Source organism: Eptatretus burgeri, chromosome 6, assembly GCF_056783735.1.
Source record: "Eptatretus burgeri isolate ZD-2024b chromosome 6, Ebu_testis_v1, whole genome shotgun sequence".
Classification (NCBI taxonomy): Eukaryota; Metazoa; Chordata; class Myxini; order Myxiniformes; family Myxinidae; genus Eptatretus; species Eptatretus burgeri.
Genome location: NC_140966.1, coordinates 41,058,335 through 41,078,756, shown reverse-complemented (window position 1 = coordinate 41,078,756; position 20,422 = coordinate 41,058,335). Strand labels below are relative to the sequence as shown.

The following is a 20,422-nucleotide window of genomic DNA, read 5'->3' as shown; positions in this document are numbered from 1 at the left end:
AAACAAACATTAATTGTGACGTCATTCGTGATGTCATAGCACCGTGTCCTGTCATTGGTCGACAGATAAATGGCCGTAACTTGGGAACCGCTTGTCCGATCGATATCAAACCTCAAAAAGGCACATCCACGGGTCCCCGGCAACATTCCTGGCAAGTTTCAATCCGATCGGACCAGTGATCGTCCGGTTATTAATAATTTGGGAAAAAAATTTGCATGATAAGGTGAGAAGGTGGAACGACACCTTCAGCTGCCATATATACACCTTTTCAACACTGAAAAAGCAGTAAAATGGCCGTAACTTGGGAACCGCTCGTTCGATCGATATCAAACCTCGAAAAGGCACATCTGCGGGGCCCCGGCAATATTCCTGGTAAGTTTCAATCAGATCGGACCGGCGGTCGTCGAGAAACGGCGGTCGCAGACAGACATACAGACAGACACACACAGAGATTACTGGAATTTATATATACTAGTACGTGCCCGTAAAAATAATAATAATAAATAAATAAACCACACAGGCCGTTTCTTCACTCTCACGTGCCCGTACGTGCGTGACCCGGAAGTTCGATATTATTCGCAGTTACGATTATTCGCAATTTATTTTTAATACCCAATTATTCAATTAGCGCCAACGTATTTTACCTTTTCGCAATGTCTTGGCAAGGAAAAACAAAAACGAGAAGAGAGAAAAAATTTACTTCCTGGTTCGGAGCATACCAGCACTCTGATGTTCCCGAAATTTATACACCGTCTAATATGAAAACAATCATAACTTGGGCCATTGTGTTTATCTATAAATGCGCATAAGAAATCGAGAAATTATTAGAATACACGAAGTCATCACTCTCCGGAAGCCCGTACGTTGTAACCCGTAATGGGGAATGTGGCTGTGCTTCCCTACCCATCGGCCACGCCCAAGCAACAACGTGTCTTCCCATTGGTTTGGTAAATAAATGGCCATAACTTGGGAAGCACTTGTCCGATTAATATCAAACTTTGAAAAGGCACATTCTCAGGTCCCCAGCAATATACCTGGCAAGTTTCAATTGGATCGGACCAGAGGTTGTCGAGAAACAGCGGTCACACACACACAGACACACACACAGAGATTGCTGGAATTATAGATAGATGTAAATGTAATCGTTTTTTACAATTGCCTATTTTTCTTACTCATAAAACTTGAAAACTCCATCTGACAATTGCATCTGACAATGCAACCAAGGACGCATTTTTCCAAGGCATTTTCCAAGGCCACTTCAAATGTCAAAAGAAATAACACGAATAATTACAATAATAACATTAACATTACAGTATTGCAAAATAATAATATTAACAAGTAGCGGTATATTTAAAGTACACCACCCCATGCCAAATAAATAAATAAATAAATCCTCCAGCACGAGACATTGCCAGGGCGCCTTTGTCGTCTGGCGATGCTGCCTCGTCGCACATGTCGACGGAATTGGGTGGGAGCGGTGTACAATAATTAATTAATTGCATAATTAAAATAAATAAATAAAAATCGTGAAATAATTAATTTCCTATTCACTTGGCGAATCACATACCTAAACCACCACTGTTTCATCCGAATCTGTAACCTTTTGAAAATTAAGTAAGTTATCGAAAAATGTAATAATGAATTGATTAATCAGGTCAGGTATGGGAGCATGTGCCAGAACAGCACGTCGCTGCGTCCACTTTCCGCCGGTACTCCAGGGGCCTCCGTCTGGCCATCCCCCAGGCAGATGCCAGGCCCATCCCCATCTCCTTGAGATGATGGTCAACCTGTTGCAACCATGAGGCACGTGGTCGACCCACTGGCCTCCTCCACTCATGAGACTCCCTCGCTGAGAGAATCTGGTGAGCAGGATCAGAGTCAGGAAAACGAGCCACATGTCCATACAGCCGCAACTGACGCTCACGGACTATGCAGGTAACAAATCTCATCCGAGTCTCTCTCAGCAACCGCTCGTTGGACACAAAATCCGACCAGCGATAGCCAAGGATTCTCCGAAGAGACCTGGTACCAAAGGAATTAAGTCTCCGTCTCAGATCCTTGGTCAGAGTCCAAGTCTCGCACCCATAGAGCAAGACTGGAAGTACCAAGGACCTGAAGACTCGGACTTTCGTCCTCCCGCACAGGTACCGGCAGCGCCACACCCCATGATCCAGTGAATCCATGACTCCCCAGGCCCGACCCAGACGTCTATTGACCTCTGACTCGCAGCCAGCAGAGACATGAATATCACTGCCAAGGTAAGTGAATCTCTCCACAACCTCAACATCCTCACCACAAACAGACACAGACAGGAGAGCAGCATCCAAGATGTCACCGAAAGCCTGGATCTTAGTTTTGACCCAAGAAACCCGTAATCCCAACGGCTCCGACTCCTCATTCAGCACCTCGAGGGCCCCCAAGAGGATGTCTAAAGTCTCCGCAAAGATGACTGCATCATCTGCAAAGTCAAGGTCCGAGATCTTGACATTCCCAAATGATGCACCGCAACTTGATCTCTCCGACATCCTCCCTAGAATCCAGTCCATACAAGTGCTGAAAAGTGTGGGGGCAAGTACACATCCCTGACGAACTCCAGTAACAACTGGAAATAAGTCAGAGATGGTACCACCACACTTCACAGCACTCTCAGTACCAGAGTAGAGTTCAGACATCAGATCGATCAGTTTTGGTGGCACCCCACGAAGACCAAGAATCCTCCAGAGGACATCCCGATTCACTGAATCGAACGCTTTACAGAGATCAACATAGGCTGCAAGCAGCCCCTGCCGAAACTCTCGTCTGCGTTCGGTGAGGACACGAAGTGCAAGGATACGGTCAATCGTTGACCTCTTTGGTGTAAAGCCTGACTGCTCTGGACGCTGGTGCTCAAGCAGATGGTGGCGAACCCTATCGAGAATTATCCGAGCAAAGACCTTGCCCGGCACTGAGAGCAGCGTCACCCCTCGGTAGTTGTTGCAGTCTTGGCGATCACCCTTCCCTTTCCAGAGAGGGACAACAAGGCCCCTCTTCCAGTCAGTTGGGATGATGCCTGTGTTCCAGGCAGAGCACAAAACTGCATGCAACGACATGAGTGCAGCATTTCCACCAGCCTTGAGAAGTTCGGCATGGATGCCACAGATCCCTGGAGCTTTGCCCCGTTTCAACTGGTTCACCGCAGCCCGTGTTTCCACAAGCGTAGGTGGACCACAGTTGATTCGAGGGTCAGCAACAGGGATTGTAACACCCTTGACGTCCAACTCGACAGTTGGGGGATCAGCCTGGTACAACCGCTCAAAGTAACCGGCCCAGCGGGCCTTCACTTCAGACTCCTCTGTCAAGAGCCTACCACTCTCTGCTCGAACTGCAGTGCTCCGAGGGATGGGCTTGGATGAACGTAATGCGCGAATTCCCCTGTAAGCGGGACGAGAATCACCTGTCCACAGGTGATGCTCTACCCCCTCACAGATTCCTCGCACATAGGCCTCCTTGTCCACCCTCAGTGCACGTACAGTTTTACGCCTCAGCTCCCTGAACAGCTCAGCTCTGCCATTCAGCCTGGCCCTGCGACTCTGGTCAATGGTATCCAGTGTCCCTTGAGAGACAAAATTCTTCTTTGCCCTGCGGTGAGCTCCAAGGCATCCACCGGCAACATCAAGGACGGTGGTCTTGAAGGTGCTCCACAACTCTTCAGGACCCCCAAAGCACCCAGACCCCCAAGTGTCCACTCAGCCTGTTCGCAAACTCCTCAGCTACTCTCTCATCCCTGAGCTTGGCAACATCCAGCCTCGGCTGGGATGGTACCATTCTCCAGGATTTAAGGTGCAGCTTTAGAGTTGCTACAACAAGCCTGTGGTCAGTATTGAGGAACTGAGCACTCCGGTAGACCCTGCAGTTCTGGATCATCCTCCAACGACCGTCAATGAGGACATGGTCAATCTCCTTTGCCACACCGCCAGCGTTGGAATACCAAGTCCAGCGATGAGCTTGTGGGTGCTGAAACCATGAACCAGCCACCCTAAGTCCATGAGTAGGGTAAGAATACTGGTTCTGGCTCACTTTTCCCCATGTAAATGAATGGGGGATTTTCAGCCATGAAATTTTTCTTTTTTTTCCCCTAAAAAAATAAATCCCCTTTTTAGCCCAAGGTATATTTATTTGTCTCCCCTTTTAACCTGGAGCCTGGTGTTGGCTTAGTGGTTAGGGTGGTGGCTTGGGATCCCAGGGTCCTGAGTTCAAATCCTGTTGGCTGCTGAATTAACACCAGGGGGTTGACTCAGCCTGCCATCCTTCCGAGCTCGGCAAAATGAGTGCCAGTGTACTGGTCCCGGTGTATGCCCCGGTTAGAATAGGTGTACCATATCCCTGTGTGTCGTAAGAGGCGACCAGGGTTGGTGTCAGGAAGGGCATCCGGCCATAAAACATTGCCTCAAGAAAAAGCCAAACCCCTGCACAGCAGGGAAAAATGGCTGTAAAAACGGTCATTTTTTTATTTCCCCTTTTAACCTAGGGGCTCTCTATTCAAATAGCCCATACAACAAGATAAAGATTTGTTAAAGGTGATTCTAAAGAAATATCTGAAACGCCTAAGCCCCGGGGCACTCTTTATCAAATAACCCATACAACAAGATAAAGATTTGTTAAAGGTGATTCGAAAGAAATATCTGAAACGTCTAAGCCTCGGGGCACTCTTTATCAAATAACCAATGCATATTGTTTAGCTCACTCATTGAACCTATAAACATTTGTTCATTCTCAAATTCCTTCAATAGTTTAATTTTCTTTGCACAATAATCCCCATCTAAAATATTGAAAAACAAAACATTTGAATCTTTATATTTTTTAAGATACCCCTTTTGTGCCATTACGAAATGATAAACTTCTCTTAATGATCTCATCTGGCCACCGCCCGAGTTGCAAATCATTTTTGTACATAAACCATGCCAGAAAAAAGTTTTGTTTCAAATGTTTTCAGTTCATGCCGTGAAAATGAGGAAGTGTTTTTTGACACGGCCGTGCTGTGTGAATGAGGAAGTGGTTTTGGACTGTCATGCTGTGAAAAAATAGGAACTATTCTGTGAGACAAGGTCTCGTGTTTATATTTTATCTCAGAACACGAACTGAAAACATTTGAATCAAAACTTTTATGGCGTGGTTTATGTCCAAAAATTATTTGCAACTCGGGCGGTGGCCAGATGAGATCATTAAGAGAAGCTTGTCATTTCCTGTGCCCACACCCAATGATTAAGCAATCTCCTCATCGTTGCTTTATAAGCGGTTCGCCAGACAAAGTTTCTGCCAGACGGGATTTTCATTTTTACAACTGAGGCATGGACGATATTTCTTCCGATGAAGCCAACAGCCCACTACAGAGTTGGTAAGTTTGTGTATGCTTTTCTCTTTGAACGATGAAGCAAATGATTATTAATTAAATCATGATAATTCTGATATATATATATATATATATATATATATATATATATTTTTTCCCTGACAGGGCATTGGAAGAAATTGAGTTTACATATCACGACGTGGTTCATGAAATTAATACTCTTATTGAAGAGATCAATGATTTTAGAAGAGAATTGAAAGACATTTACAATGAGTGGCATGAAGTCTTATCACGTCCTCTCATCTCGAAGGAATTAAACCAATGGTGAGACACGTGTGTGTGCCTCTCTCTCTGTCTGTCTTTCTACCTACCTCTCTCTGCTCTTATTGAAGAGGCCAATGATTTATAATGACTGGTCTCTGATCTCGAATGAATTAAACCAATGGTGAGGCACGTGTGTGTGTGTCTATGTGTGTGTGTCTATGTGTGTGTGTATGTGTGTGTGCGTGTGTGTGTGTGTGTGTGTGTTGCTTTCCCTGTCTGTCTCTTCATCTATACCCTTGACTTATTATTTTTTTTTTCAGCACTATCGCACAACATCAGCTGTTGAAGCAATCTTGTACAACACATGATTTTCTGGAGGTAAATATTTCTGAATTATTATTAATATCACTCGTACAACACATGATTTTCTGGAGGTAAATATTTCTGAATTATTATTAATATCACTCTCTCTTTAGAATGTCGCCTTATGTTGGTTGCATCATTAGTTTGGACGTGGTTTTGTCAGTACACTGGAATTCATTTTATTGACCTTGAAAGGATGACAGGCTCCTGGTGTGTTAATTCAGTGGTCAACGAGGCTTATTCATATTACCATGTAATTATCTTTATAGAACCTAATTATTATCCACTTTTTGTTTCAAAACAGAATATGGTGTCTGAGTTTCGAAATCACAAGACATCTGAAGAAGATTGCTGGGAAAGATTGTACATTCTCGCAAATGAATATTTAATATTTTCAATATTAATAAATTATATTTGTTTTGTTTACAATTACTTGATTCTGAATTACAAGAAAAGAATAAAAGAGATGTAAAGGGGGGGGGGTTGGGGGGAGGGGGTAGGTGCGCTCCCCCAATGACCCATCACCCCCTCATCCCATCCCTCCCTCCCCATGTGTGTGTGTGGGGAAGGGTGGGGGATGGGATGAGGGAGGTGGTGGGTCAAAGGTGGGGCGCACAGGGGGATGAGGGGGGTGGGGCTTGTGTGGGCGGGGCTTGTGTGGGCGGGGCTTCGGTGGGGGCTTGTGTGGGAGGGGCTTGTGTGGGAGGGGCTTGTGTGGGCGGGGTGTGTGTGTGGGTGGGGCTTGTGTGGGTGGGGCTTGTGTGGGCGGGGGTTTATGTGGGTGGAGCTTGTGTGGGAGGGGTTTATGTGTGTGGAGTTTTGTGTGGAGCTTGTGTAGGCAGGGCTTATGTGGGAGGGGTTTATGTGGGCAGGGTTTATATGGGCAGGGGTTTATGTGGGTGGAGCTTGTGTGGGAGGGGTGAATGTGGATGAGGCTTATGTGGATGAGGTTTGTGTGGATAAATGGATGGGTGGAGAGATGGGGGATGGGTGGATGAGTGGAGCTTGTGTGGATGGATGGATAATTTTTTAATTAAATAAACATGTTGTGTGTGTGGGGAACTAATTAACTAATCACTAATTATGTGAATATGATGAATATGGGTGGAGCTTGTGTGGGGTGTGTCTGTGTGGAGCTTGTGTGGAGTTTTTGTGTGGAGGTTGTGTGGAGCTTGTGTGGGGTTTGTGTGGGGTTTGTGTGGGCGGGGCTTCGGTGGGAGGGGCGTGTGTGAGCGGAGTCAAAAAGGGGCGGAGTCAAAAATTTCAATTTATTGGAGCTTGTGGGGGTGTGTGGTGGGGTTTGTGTGGGGTTTGTGTGGGCGGGGCTTGTGTGGGCGGGGGCTTGTGTGGGTGGAGCCAAAAAGGGGCGGAGTCAAAAATTTCAATTTATCTTTGTCTTTTGTAATTCCTGTGAATAAAATGAACCTAAAATCTCTTCCCTTCCAAATCATATATCTTATAAGTCCAAGGAACCGTATCTATTACATCAACAATTTTAAAAAGCTCGTTGGTCCATCTTTTCGTATAACCTTTTTCAAAATGAGATTTCCACCTATATATTCTTACGATATCACCAACTTTGAACTTAGGTTTTCTGACATTAATCTCTTTTTCATATTTTAATTTTGTAAATGTTTCTGATGGTTTCATATTTGTTGCCGTGTGAATCGTGTCATTATACTTATCCACAATATCCTGAATAAAAGATGACCATTGTTGTGAACCGAGTTGTGTGAATTTTTTATATAGTCTCTCTTTAAGGTACGATTAAAACGTTCAACAACAACTGCCTTCCCTTCATTAAAGGTACTGTATAATGTAATACTGTTATTTTTTAGAAAATTCATAAATGTCTTGTTATAAAACTCTCTACCCTCATCAGTCCACAATTTTTTAGGTTTTCTCTTACTTTTATTAAATATCTGTTGAAAAGCTAACATAAGAGTATTACCTGTTTTGTTTTTAAAGGGACAACCCACACATATCTACTCCTCAAATCAATAACGGTTAAAGCATACTTGTACCCCTTATCATTATTGAGTTCAATCAAATCAGCAGACCAGATATAATCTACTTCCTTGGAATAAACTTTCCTTCTCTGAAACTTTGTGAATATTGGTTTATGTAATTCATCAGCTAATTGCTCTTCAATCTTAATGACATCATTAGAGCTTACAAGTTTTTTGAATTTCCAAGTCCAAGTTTCAATTTAGCACTGATCATCTTCTTCACAATGAACCGATCAACTTTTTCTCTCAAGGTTGGATTTTGTATCAGAGACAAATTATACAACATTTCTCTATCGGCTTCATGCTTTTCTTCCAACGTTGTGGTATTCCCATAATCAATATCGTGTCTCATGCACACTTCATCAACTCTATTGATAGGCTTACTCCAGGATTTAGGATTGTCTGCCTCATCTAATCTTTTATCCAAGTTTGTGCCTGGACCACAGAAAGAATACCCTGGAAGATGTAATTCCCCTGGTATTCCAGTAGTTGTAAATTTACTTCCTGATAAAAACTTTTGTATATCTCCTCCTAGTTTGTGTTGGGAGATAAATTGATTTTTTTTGAACCACACACCGAACATATACCTTTTTGTATAACCCTGTTATTTTTACTTTTAATATATGAAATATTTTTAGTATTAGTTTTCTTTTTACATTTGAGACAATAACTCATTTATTTATGAGAAAAATTCCTGCAGAGTGCAAAAACCTTTTTAGTTTCCAACATGCACATTTGAATCTTAATTTTTAAAACATAAAGAATCCTTAGAAATGCCTTCACTCTCTCCCCCATTTATTTAAGAAAAAAAAAAAATGAAAAACTTGAATTAAAATACATGTCTTCTCGATGTCAATAGTCTTGTCGAAAGTATTGTAAATAGACTTATCAATTCTTTGTTTTCCTCCTCGGTGGGTTGAGTTATTTTCTGTAATACCCCTATTCTTTTTTGAATCTCACTGGTTTTCATATTTTGATATTTATTCATCCACTCTCTTTCCTCCCTCTCCTCCCTCTCTCTCTTCTCTCTTTCCTCCCTCTCTCTCTTCTCCCTTTCATCCCTCTCTCTCTTCTCTCTTTCCTCCTTCTCTTTCTTCTCCCTCTCCTCCTTCTCTCTCTTCTCCTTTTCCTCCTCTTCCCTCTCTTCTTCAACTCCTTCCTCATCCCTTACTATCCTTGAATCGCTTACACCCCATAGAATATTATACATATATTCATCAGGATTTCTTGTTATTCCTGTATCCAAAATAATTCTTTTTACAACAGGAAACCAATAAAATTTCTTTTGAATTTCTAAAAGAGCCTTACCTTTTCTTAACTTTATAATTTTTTCATTATTTAACATTCTAATTAAATCTAAAGTTGTCGGTTTATCAACATCAGCATAATGCCAATCTTTGATTGAAAATACCTCATTCTTATGTTGTAGAACATATTTATTAAAATACCGAATACCCTTTTCTTGAAGGTATGCTTGAACACAGAAATGATAATTTTCTTGAAGCCTTCTTGCTGTCATTTATGTATTAGAAATATATGTTAGAATAATATTATGGCACGAAACACCTCCCCATCTTCCCATAGTTAAATCATTTTGTATTTCCTTACTTATTATATATAATCCTGTTTTTTCTGTTTTCATGAGATAAACAAGGGCAAAACCATTATTATATTTACCCTTATTAAATTCTTTTATTTGTTGTTTACTAATCGTAGCCCCACAAAACTCATTCTCGATACCAAGTGGATAATATTCTTCCTTACGAGACTGATTTAATTGTTCCAGGTCTTCGAGGTTAATTTTAAATGACCAATTATACCCTAAATCATTCATATCATACCCCCATTGTTCTATTCTCATACAAACGATACGCCCTTCTTTATAAAAATTTATTTTAATTCGAACTGTGAATTCTGTATGACCTGGAGATAATATCAACACTTCTGTATCTTTGGAATACACAGCCGTTTTATTTAAGTATATATATTGTGATAAATCACTTAATCTCACCAAGTCATTCGCTTCAGTTGGGGTTGGATAATTTTTTAATTTATAAGCATTTTTCATGTTAATATTTTTGGTTATATTATATTTATGTCGTTCAGCCTGTGCCTTTGTGTAATAATTTGATAAATCAATATCCAGTTCTTGAGATACACCAAAGATAGAACCATCTTTACCAACATAAGTCATTTATATTAGATTAAAAATAATATCATAAATTTTTTTATTTTTGTTGAGTTGAAATAACACATATAGGCATAATTGACCACAACACTTGGAATTTAATTCTTGGACTTGAAATGTTTGATAAACACCATTCTGTAAGAATTTTATGACTTCAACAGGTGGCGGAAGACCAAAACTATCAAAATAATATTTGTCTTGACTATTAAAAATACAAACCCAATGAGAACCGTTCCCATTATTATCTTCTAAGTTCATAATAATATTCTTTGTATGTTTTGGCACATTTGTTAATTCATCTCTCATACAAATAACCACATTATGAATTTTTAATTTCTTACAATATTTGACAAGTTGTAAATTTGATGTTGTATTCTTTCCAAATTCTTTCAACCACTCATCAATGCTCATTTATTTATTAGAAAGATATAATCCATTACCTCTTTTCGTTAATTTTACACCTGCTTGTGCTATAGAAGAAAGCATATCTCCAACTAACAATCTCGCTTTATCAGGCAGACCTTCAAGTTTTTCAGCAAAATCTACAATTACACCACTTCCACTAATTTGTTTCTCCAACTCTTTGTTATGTCTTTCCAATTCTTTTTGAGCCTGGAGTTGAGCCTTCCTTTCGTTGGCAGTTTTCACCGCTGTTGAAATACCACCCGTCAATGCTCCAACCGCACTTAAACCAGCAAATAAAGGAATTAGAAATGGGAGAAATCCTCCACTCGTCTCTCTTATTGAATATTTTTCAACATTGGTTTTGTCATTTTAATTTTAAGTGAGCCAGTGTCATTCAAGATTTTAACCTGTTCTCTTGTGAGAAAAACATCAATTCTTACTGCTCCTTTTCTCTGAATTGTATTAACGTTAATCGTACAAGGCTTTTGATTTTGAACACAAGATGATAGTTTATGAAGATTGATTTGATTAACATATACCCCAGTTGGTACTTTGCCACTCATTTATTTAACAAAAAATTATGTGAGACTAATCATCACACCATTATCTGTATTAATCTGCAATTCTGTTTCTTCCAAAAGCAAACAATATGTATCAACTTCTTCACTCTCTCCTCTTTCAATGTATAGGGAAGTATCCACTCGATTAGACTTTATAGTTTCCTTTTGAGCGCTCAGGTCAAACGCATAGATTGTATACAAACTTTTAAATGCTGTCATATCCAAAATAGGTTCTTTATTTCCATTACTTTCACACACCTTTTGGTAAGACTTGTATGCTTCAGCAAAATCATTTTTTTCCCAATTAATTTCCAATCTATCTCGTGGGTAAAATGTTCCATCTAGAGAAACGCGAAGTTGTTTCACCTTAGCATTATCACTCAATGCATTATTCTTATCAGTCGCAGTATCACCATCTGGCTTTTTAAAAATTATCCACAGATATCGTGGCTTTCCTTCCAGAACACCCAAATTCCACGTGTAAGTAGTTTGATTGAGTTTAACGTGTTGACATCTTCTTTTGAGGTATGATACACTGAGTGGTTTCTTTGAGTTAAGTCTTCGATTCAACATCTCTTCTGTTTTAAGATTAGGAGTATATTCACTGATATACCAACTCATCTCCTCAATTACAAATTTATTCTGTTCACCAAAAGCACTACCAACACCAAAAAGCAATCGATTTTCATTATCATTCCTCTGTAGTTGAAATCTAATTTTAAGACCATACAGAACTTTATCATGATCACAAAATCCAAATATACCTTTAAGAGGAACTGCCACAGTAAAACTATTTTCTGCTTTTGTATCATCATTATACATTCCTTTCCTTTGAGTATATCCAGGGTCTGTGTTTGTTCCCGTTGACATATCAGGAATAAAACCTTCGGCAGACCCCTTTCCCATTCTATCACTGAATGTATAGAGTGTAAATTTTATCATTTCAGATACAGCAGAGACATAATCAACCGCTTCAACTTCTTGTGTCCCAATATACAAACGCACACTATCAAACATTTTCCAGAAGAAATCATTTACAAGTGTAGCGTTTGTATTATTCCCAGCTTTAGTGAATTTAAATTTACACAACAAGAAACTTTCGGAGAGATTCAAATAGGTTTGTTGATTATTTATTTCAAAACTTTTTGTACCATTCGTATTCCAGTCTGTTCCAGTTATTGCATTTACCTTGAAGTAATCTTCTTTTTTAGTGGAGTTTGAGATGATAATAGTATCATCCAAATCATAGATACTATCAATTGCTTCCATACTTGTATTTATTTAGGAAAAAGATGTTAAAACTTTTGAAACCCTGATCCAAGTATTTGAATTATTTTCTGTCGTTCTTGGGGGACAACTGAGTTTTGCCTTTCTTAATTTCTTTTATTGCTTGTAATTTATGAGATTCCTTCTGAGCATCTTTTATACTCTTTACGGCACCTGCTACATTTCCCACAGCAGAAGCAGTTGAACCAATTAGATCTTTATGTTTAAGAATAGTTGAACCAATACCCATGAGAGTATCAATTATCCCATCTCCTCTAAATTGATGTCCAACACCCCTTTGTCTCTTAGGTTTATAGTATCCTCTACCAAGATACATACCTTCACCCTTGTAGTATGGGGAAAGGAACATCCCATCCCCTGTAATTATTTTATATTTTCCCAACTCGTGTTTCCTCACAATAACCATCGTATTTATTTATTGGAAAACTTCACGTAGGTGAATTCTGATGGATATAACTTCTCCATTAAAAGAAATCACACGATTATCTTGGTCGGTTATCCTAAAATTTACTCTGTGTATGGTTTTTCCTGACACAGGTAGATAAACCAAATTTTTGGGTTCCATATTGAATTTATAACCAATTGGGGTTGAGTATGCGCTGAATGAAAATATTGTATTTGTTTTTTCCCATCATTATAAGCACCATCAATCAAATCACAGTGAATTAACACCGAATTTATTCCTGAGGATATTTGAATGACATTATCACTGTAAAACGTCCCATTAGTTTCAATCTTTTTTGAGGAGAAACCCAATAACTCTCTAAATGAATTATCAATTGTGAAATCAACCTTGTAGTTATTTTTAACTTTAATCGTTGATTTTGAAGTATGTTTTGAATGTTTATAACAATATTTTTTGGTTCATCACCCTGTTCTTTCATAAGACGAGCAATTTCGGAAGATATTTGAGAAATCTCGTATGCTCCGGTGAGACTGTTATCGCTTTTGTATCCACTTCCCGGATTATAACTAAACTTGTCATTTTTCTCTGTTATATTAAATAAGGTATTATAAGTTTCCATGGACAATAAAGATGCCTCATATTCTTTTGTTGTGTCAAGTTGTAGTGGGTATGGGAATGAAGATGTGTGGTCGCTTGTTGTGAAATTGAAACTAAGGATTGTGCTTCTCATCTTATTTAATATGAGATAAAATGTCTTTATATTGAGATTTATTAATTATTTTCATGTTCATCAACTGGTCTAAAATGGCTGATGCTTCATTAAAACAATTGTTATTTCCAGCCTTCTTACTGCCTAACAACAATAACAGTCTATTAACTAATTGCGATGGGTCATTTGGAAGAAAACTAACACCTGAACCAAGGATACTTAAAGCCTGAATAATGTGTTTCTCCTTCTCATTCTTCCTACTTTTACCAGAAAGAATAACCTTATAATTTAGAGTGTTCAGCAGATCAATATATACTCTATCATCATTATTTTCCATACCAATGGTTTATCAATATACTTTGATTCATCCCTCACAGTTGAACCTTGTCTTCCATCTTTTGTGAGAAGAAACATTAATCTCGGAGTTAGTTTAACAGGGGGTTGAGCAGAACCCAAGAACCTTAATTCATCATTAAATATCAATACCTTTTCTTGAACAAGATGAAATATTGCTGATTGTTCTGTTGGAATGAGTCCTGCTTTGGTTTTTGAATCCGCTGAATATTCATTGTTTTGAAGAGCATTCACAATATAATCAGGGGGTCGATTAATCTCTTCCAGTTGTTGAAATAATTCTTCATCATGATATTCTAATTCTCCAATATGCTCTAATTCTTCCTCCGTCATTTGACTGAAATCTTTTAACATTTGAAGTTTTTTAGGAGTATATTCTACTGTGGGAACTGTGGAAACATCTTTCATTTTTTCTTGGGAAGTTTTTAAAAGTGGTTTACAAAATTTCTCTTGTTTTCTTTCAAATGCTTCTTCGCCCGTTAGTTTCTGTCTGCGTTTCTTCTTTATGTCTTCCTGCTGTTTTACAACTTTTGAAACCAACTCTTGATGTTCCCTAAATCTTCTTGCTCTTTCTTTCGCATCCATTTATTTATTGAAAAATATCATTTAATATCTCATCTTGTTTCACAACAATATATTTATATTTTTCAGTCGTGTGTTTCATGTAATCCCCAAATTCCTTTTTACTACATAATGTAGAACAATTGTCTCTCCAAAAATTGTTTATATCTATTGAATTTAACTTGAATAAAATAAAAGTATTAGCATTGTTTCTGATGGAACGACGAGGAAGCTGAAAGTACGATTGACTCAGATAAATACAATTACAAGAAGAATGTCTCCCTCTTGTGTAGTCGCTGTCCATTACCGTTTGGTTTCTCTCATTAACACAATCATCAAAGATAACGAGGTTCTTTTTGGATTTATCCAAATCTTGGGGAGACGGTATATCATCCGTTTTATCACTCAGAATACAAGTTATCGGTTTTGATTTCTTTTTACATCTCTGTGTATCACAAAATAGTTGTATTATATCTTCAATGTTAAAATCATTTAGGTTTTTTTGAAGTTTAAATAAACCGATTATATCTTCTTTTTGAAGACCAGCATTAAAACCTTGTGAGAGTAGTTGATACTCTGGTTGAAAACTCGACTTTGTGAAAATTATTAAATTATCATAATCTAAAAAGTTGGGAGTGAGGAGCATCTTTAAAAGTAAGCAGGTTTTTCCACATCCACTTGAACCAACTATGAGGCATCTTAATGAATTTGGGAGATTTTTATGGTTGTCAAATTTTATCTTATTTTCCCAAATAGGTAAAAAATCATTCATTTATATATTTGGAAAACAGGTTATTTAATTTATTATTGGCTTTTTTCGAAATTCTATATTTTATCCTAAGTTCAGGTTTAATTTCAAGATAATCCATTATTTTATTTATGCAATATCTTGTGTTGATATTTCCCTGAAAATCACATCCATGAATAAGATATAACAACAATCCTTTGAACATTTCTCTAATACGTTCAGTTTCTTCCCTTGTAAGGAAAGGTGTGTTCTCACCCTCGTACTTTACATTCATTTCTCGAATCAATCTTGTAAAGTAATTCATTTTTGGTGTAAATCTAAAAGAATTATTTTCCTTTTTATATTTTTGATTATCATTAATTAGAAGATAATCACAGAATATACATTGTTTATAGGCTTTTGACTCTGTGTTTAATCCCCGTCTTTCACACGCAGGACAATTCTCAAATTTGTCATATGGAGAATCATGGAATTCAAGAGGCTCAAAATCGAGTAAACTATTCATATTTATAAAGTAAAACTTTACTCAAACTGAAATTCATCTTCGATATCATCTTCGATACTTTCAGAATCATCTATACTTTCATAACTATCATTTGAACACAAACTCTCGGTGCCATAACTATCGTTTGAATGCAAACTCTCGGTATCATAATCACTCTCATAATCTTCAAAATCTTCAGTTGAATATTGGCTCATTTAATTAGTAGAAAAAACATTACCATCGATATCGATATACATTTTTTCATTAACAGATTCAACTGCTACATTTTTTATATTAAAGGTAATTTTAAAATGATCCTTAACTACAATTGAACGAAATGTCATTTCACCTGATATATTAACATCCTTTATTTCATCAGGATTTATATCTTTAGGGTTGTTGAAAAAAATACAAATTTCTCCTTGCATATTACAGATGGTCTTATCTTTTCTTTCTAAAGCTTCATCCATAAGGTTTTTATTTTTTGATACCTTTTCTTGTTTCATTGCTTTTTCTAGTTTTGAATATATTGCCAGAAGGAGAGGAGAAACTTTTGTTAGAGATACCTTAATTGATGTTCTTCCAGGTATACTAAAAGCCCTTCCACTGAAGTAAATTGAAGAACTCATCATATCCACCATAATTGTTTTTATCCAATAGTTGTTATATTTATCTTTGTTCAATTTTACATCCTTGACATATTTCTCAGCATCTTTAACAAATGAAGAGATTGATTGAAACTTGTCTTTTGTGTCTTGAAACATTGTATTTATTAAGTGAAAAAGTTGGAGGATAAAATGGTTTTAAGCACAGATTCACCTGTAAAATAAACGAAATTTTCATCAAGAAAATTTTAGTTTAAGCACAGATTCACCTGTAAAATAAACGAAATTTTCATCAAGAAAATTTTAGTTTAAGCACAGATTCACCTGTAAAATAAACGAAATTTTCACCAAGAAAATTTTAGTTTAAGCACAGATTCACCTGGAAAATAAACGAAATTTTCATCAAGAAAATTTTAGTTTAAGCACAGACACACCTGTAAAATAAACGAAATTTTCATCAAGGAAATTTAAGTTTAAGCAAAGTTTTATTATATAAATATGGTGAATACAACATACTGCGATGTTTGTAATCACGAATATAAACATTATAGAAAACACCTCCGAACCAACAAACACACATTTAATCTATTTCACAAAATATCCCCTCTTGAGTTGGAAAGAAAACATTGTGATACCTGCTCAAAGGATGTTTTGAAGAGTAGTTATAATAGGCATCTTCAATCACAAAAACACAAGAAAAATGAGTTTAAAGTAAAGGGAGACTATTATATTGAAAACACTGATGGGGCATTTAAAGGGCATATAAAAATAAGGATTTTTCAATTTGGAGAACCCGGTCCATCATCAATAGTTGAATCAATTGAAATAGTGAAACCTGATGTTGAAAAATTTATTAAAAAGACGTTAAAAGAAATGAAAACTTTAAAGTTTTATATGGGAGTGAAAATGAATATGAAAAGACAAGATGAAGAACAAACTCCTTATATGAGGACAGATCTTCATTTTATAACATCATTTCAAGATTTTTTGAATAGTGGGGTTTATGAAGAACTATCAAGACAAGAGGAGGATGTTGATAATACAGTGGTAGGAAGTGGATTCAATATTAAAAAATCATCTTTTTAGATATACACATTCTAAAATCAAACCCTCTTAAAGCTTCTTCTTATATTGAATTACCAAAAGAAATAAAACGAAAGAAGGCAGTTGTTAATATTAAGAATAATGATAATAAATGTTTTCTCTGGTCTGTTCTTGCTCACTTACATCCACCAAAATGTAATTCAGAAAGAGTAAAACAATATATGAAATATGAGAATACCTTGGACATTAAAGATTTTAATTTCCCAATGCCACTAACAGATATTCCTAAATTTGAGAAAAAGAATAATCTTTCTATTAATGTATATGGATTAACGGATACAAACAAAGTTCAAATATTAAAAATTTCAAACAACTATAAAAATGAAGAAACACACATTGATCTTTTATATTTTAGTGTTGGAAAGAATTCACATTACACATACATCAATAATTTATCAAGATTAATCTCTTCTCAGGTATTCAGAACAGCAAACAAAATATATCCTTGTAAGCGATGTCTTAATTCATTTCATACAAAAGAACGATTAGAACAACATTCAAAATATTGTAGTAATCATAAATCGGCTGTAATTACAATGCCTAAACCTGGTGAAAAGATTTCTTTTGAAGATTATAATAAATCTATCATGCACCCATTTGTGATATACGCTGATTTTGAATGTATCCTTAAAAAGATAAATACTGCTTCTCCTAATCCAAAAGAACCATATACAAATAAATATCAAAAACATATTCCTTGTGGTTTCTGTTATTATATCAAATCATCTGTTGGAGAAAAGTATAATAAACTTGAACAGTATAGTGGAAAAAATGCTTCACAAGAGTTTGTAAAACGATTAGAAAAGGATTGTATAAGACTAACTAAATTAATGAAAGAAACAAATGAACCGATGAAATTAACCATAGAAGAAAAATTAGAATTTAGAAAGAACAATATCTGTCATATTTGTGAGGAGGAAATTGAGGAGTCTAAAGTTAGGGATCATTGTCATCTTACTGGTAAATATAGAGGTCCCGCTCATTCCTGTTGTAATCTTAATTATAAATTACCTTCTTTTATTCCAGTCTTTCTTCACAACAGCGCCAACTATGATACACATCTATTTATAAATGAACTTTCAAAAACACCAGGGAATATTTCTGCCATAACAAACACAAGTCAAAAGTATATTTCATTTACAAAAATGATATTCACAAAACCTATAACTCGTATAAGGTTTCTTGATTCTTACAAGTTTATGGGAACACCACTAGCCAACCTCGCATCAAATCTAAGCTCCACGGGCTCTTTTCCAAATCTTAATTCATTCTTTCCAAAAGAGGAAATTCTAACTAAAGAGGAAATTCAGATTAAAGAGAGAATTCAAAGTAAAGAGGAAATTCTAATTAATGAGGAAATGAATGAAGAAATTCTTACTGAAGATGAAATTCTAATTATACAGAAAATTCGAACAAAGAATGAAATTCTAACTAAAGAGGAAATTCTGATTATAGATGAAATTCTGATTAAAGAGGGAATTCTAACTAGAGAGGAAATTGAAACAAGGAATGAAATTCAAAGTAAAGAGAAAATTCTTACAAGTAAGGGAATTTATCCTTATGGTTATATGGATTCATTTATGAGATTTAAAGAAACACAACTTCCTTCAAAAGAAAGTTTCTATAATAACCTTTATGAAGAAGAGATAAGTGATAAGGAATATAAACACGCACAAGAAATTTGGAAATTATTTAAGATAAAGAACCTTGGAGAATATCATGATTTGTATCTAAAAACAGATGTTTTATTGTTAGCTGATGTGTTTGAAGCTTTTAGATCACTCTGTCATAATAAAAATTGTTATGGATTAGATCCTGCCCACTATTTCACAGCTCCTGGTTTAGCTTGGAGTGCAATGTTGAAAATGATAAAACAAGATATAGATTTAGTCAGTGATGTAGATATGCTTTTGATGATTGAGAAGTCTAAGAGAGGTGGAATATCACAAGTATGTTCAAAAAGATATGCTAAAGCAAATAATAAATATCTTCCAAATTATGAGAGTGAAAAAGATAGTAATTATTTGATGTACTTTGATGCTAATAATTTGTATGGATGGGCAATGTCTCAATCTCTGCCTTATGGTAAATTAGAGTGGGTGGAAGAAAAGGATTATGAAAAGGCTTTGATGAATATTGTTATTTCTTCTCAAGAGAAATTGAATGACAAAGAAGAAGGTTATTATTTTGAAGTTGATTTGAAGTACCCGAGTGATCTTCATAATAAGCATAAAGACCTTCCTTTTGCATGTGAGAAAGAAACCCCAAAGAAAGAATGGTTCAGTGATTATCATAAAAGTTTTAATATTAAAGGCAAATCAACAGAAAAGTTATTAACAACATTCTATGATAAAGAGGGATATGCTTTGCATCAAAGGAACTTGAGACAATATTTATCTGCTGGGTTGAGAGTAGCTAAAATTCATAGAGTTTTAAAATTTAAACAAAGTCCTTGGATGAAAAAGTATATTAAATTCAATACAGATATGAGAACAAATACAAAAGTAAAATTTGAAGGGGAATTCTATAAATTGATGAATAATGCTGTCTTTGGAAAGACAATGGAGAATGTTAGAAACAGGCAAAACATTAGATTTGCAACATCTTGGAAAGAAGCTTCTAGATTGATAAATAAACCAAGTTTTGAGAGAGAAGAGGTTTTTTCAGAGAACTTTTCTGCGATTCATATGAAAAAGGAAAGTATTGTCATGGATAAACCAATTTATATTGGAACAGCAGTTCTTGATTTATCAAAGATATTGATGTATGATTATTTGTATAATGATTTAAAGAAAGAGTATGGTGAAAATGCTTCATTGTTGTATATGGACACCGATAGTTTTATTCTAGATATAAAAACTGACGATGTTTATAAGGATATGAAGAAAAACATTGGAGTATATGATACAAGTAATTTTAGTAAGAAGAGTGAGTTATTTTCAAAAAGAATGAAAAGGTTATTGGCAAGTTTAAGGATGAGTTGGGTGGAAAAGTAATGAGTGAGTTTATTGGATTGAGAGCAAAGGCATATGCTTATAAGTATGGT

At 36.3% G+C, this 20,422-nt stretch overlaps 1 protein-coding gene and 1 long non-coding RNA gene across 3 annotated transcripts in view; one reads left to right on the top strand and one right to left on the bottom strand.

Annotated features, from left to right (window-relative positions):
* The window catches only part of HSDL2 (hydroxysteroid dehydrogenase like 2), a 144,955-nt gene that overhangs the window by 67,343 nt on the left and 57,190 nt on the right, over nt 1-20,422 (bottom strand). The window lies entirely within an intron of this gene.
* Nucleotides 4,951-6,385, top strand: LOC147024615 (uncharacterized). 2 transcript variants are annotated; one of them, XR_015059097.1, is made up of 4 exons: nt 4,951-5,374; nt 5,495-5,653; nt 5,914-5,971; nt 6,261-6,385. It is a non-coding gene; the product is annotated as an uncharacterized LOC147024615 (long non-coding RNA). The 2 variants fall into 2 exon arrangements; XR_015059096.1 differs by having other exon boundaries at nt 4,951-5,653.